The sequence below is a fragment of the Acyrthosiphon pisum genome, chromosome X (genome assembly GCF_005508785.2).
Source record: "Acyrthosiphon pisum isolate AL4f chromosome X, pea_aphid_22Mar2018_4r6ur, whole genome shotgun sequence".
NCBI lineage: Eukaryota > Metazoa > Arthropoda > Insecta > Hemiptera > Aphididae > Acyrthosiphon > Acyrthosiphon pisum.
Genome location: NC_042493.1, coordinates 116,648,585 through 116,651,463, shown reverse-complemented (window position 1 = coordinate 116,651,463; position 2,879 = coordinate 116,648,585).

Sequence of the window (2,879 nt, the reverse complement as noted above, 5' to 3'; positions counted from 1 at the left end):
TTGAATCTTCGTACACCAAAAGACCAGAATCTTGAGTTTTGTCATGATCAAACGAAAACCCAAAATCCAAAATACACGTAACTACGTAATTTTCGAAGTACAAAAAACACACGAAAAATCATAACTTCCGAACCAAAAGTCGGATAACCTCTATCTCGGTACCCATCGATACGGCGCAAAGTCCTCTATAACATTCGACTACAAAAACAGCTCGCCGCAACCAAAATCTAAGTGTCCGTGCCAAAAACCCCGAAAATACAAATTTTGAACTTTCAAAGCCTTGTACTTTATAGGGAACCCTCCAATGAGAAAATTCGGTGGGCGGTCTCCCGTCGGAGCCGTCGCTGCGTAATCACTAATCTCTTATCACTCTCAGCGATTTTTTTCAAAATTTTCAAGATTTCTTCAGAATTCGAGTTTAACCCCCCCGGGTGGCCTCGGAGGGCACCGGTCGCGCCTTATTCGCCCACCCCTCTCCGAGACGCCGGACCTCCCCGTCGAAGACGTTTTCCGTCGAATTAAAAACGCATTGGTTTAAATCGACGGAAAACGCTGCGGAAAACTCTGCGGAATACGCGGCGTTCGAAACGCGGCGGAATACGCCGTGTATAGCCCCGGCTTTAAGAGTCGTAGATTTGACTCCATTTTTCAACTCAGTAGTAGGTATAGGCAGGTAGGTTAGGCGGCAGTAAGGATGACCCGGGGGTCGTAGGTTCGATCCGGCCGTCGGGATCAGAATTAAATTGCGGCGGCCGTGTTAGATCGAATTTTTTTTCCGTGTTTTTTTTTCGTTATTTCAACCAATACAACCGTCTCAACACCGAATTTGCACTTTAGTGAAACCGTCAATAAATGAACCTTACAACCGTCCCAACACTGAATTCGCACTTTGGTGGAACTCTGTGCACTCCATGTTAAATCCGGTATGCAAAACACTGATTAGACCGTGTTTGGAACGAGATTTAAACGCAGTGCAGCACCGCAATTTTATATATGATTGTAAACCGTGTATGAACCTAAATTTTATTGTTACTCGGGATATATAATATTAACAAACAAGGTTTTGTGACTATCGTCTATTATCGGTTTTGTATTATTATAAAAATTGAGTTTTTCAATATAAATCGTTTACCATGATAGCACCAATTTGGAGGTAAATATATCGACCAATGTAGTTTTTTTTTTTGAAATACTTTGTAACAATATGTTCTCAATAGTTTATCAATTCCATCGTCAAAAAAATGCCACCATCTTACGGTATCGAAGATATTGTTTTTATTCAATAATGTTTATGGATTATGCACGAAGAAAATTTGCACAAATGGTGATTAGTCCATTTTTTTTTAGTTTTAAATTGATTCAAACCTGGTAAAATTGTTTACAGTTTATTATTACAGTTCTTGCATACATTTTTATTTAGATTAATGTAGCAAAACGTTGTCCTTATAGTTGTGCTTTGGCTGAGCGTATGCTATAATTGTATTTTAACTATAATTGAGTTTATCAAAGATACTAGCTACTATCTATTTTTCATACCCCTAAGTCATATAGGTTGTCCAGAAAAAAAAAATAATAGTGTATTATATATTGGTTTCTATTGGTTGATCGGGCATGTTTTTGATTTGTATTATTATTTTTTGTCATTATAGATATATATATAATATATATGAATGTTTGTGTGTAGATTAGATCTCTGGGAAGAAGACACTCTAATTTAAAAAGAGTTACATTTGGTTTTTTTTTTATTCATCGGACTTTAGTACGGTTAGGTTAAGTTAGGATTTTGTATTAAATAATTATATTAATCCAAGTAGGTAGAATTAGGTAAAAACGACAATCTTGGTATAACTTTGATTCTTTAGAATTAAATGATACACTTACGTAGAAATACCACGGGGTCTGCGAAATACCGCAGGTGGATTGCCTACTTGATAATATACCGCTGTGAATCAGAATTTTTATTCCGGGTAACAGAAAAGTTAAGATAAATCTAGAACATCATACACCGAATATTAAATGACGCATTGAACAAAGTTTGAGTCATATACAGTTTGTACTTTTAAAGGGTAACGAATAGCGTAGAATAACGGTTTATTATCTTATAATTAAAGTTAGGATGTTGATGACCTAAAAAAAGTGCAAAAATGTCCTAAAAACTTAAAAAAATGACCTTAAAAAGTATCTAAAATACTAATTAAGTAAGTGAAAAAACTTATTTATAAATAATAATTTTTATTAGAGATATGGGTATAATAATGGATGTAATAGTAGAAGCATTTAAAAAATTTATAAATAAATTCAATATTAAAAATTAATTAAAAAGTAAAATATAAATAAAAAAAATTTATATTAAAAATATTTTCATTATTAGTGTTAGGATGTTGATGTTATAATAATATTCATATTGCATTGTTGCACTGTACAATTAATACGTGTCTGATGTTTCTGATGTTATCAAACAAAATACGACGACGACGTCGATCAGATAATAAATACTTATATGATGAAAAACTTCTCTCGACATCAACGGACTTTGCTTTCGGCATGTTTAAAATCGTTAAAATATAAAATTTGAAAAATATCGGTTAAATGGTGACGGTGAATGCCGAAACACTACTGACTTACTGCAATTATAAGCACGTCAATCAATAGGTCTAATGTCTATGTCAATTTAATCTTGTCTATTGGATTTATTCCATACAATTTATAAATATAATACTCGATAAGCGTGTATGATGGGCGTATGTCTGAAAGAGCACTCGTTTCATCAATATATAACCCTCAAAGAGTAAATCTTATCGGAACGCGATAAATGTAATCACAACAAAAACCCCACAATAATAATATTAAAATTATTTTTTACTAATAGTCCAAATCCA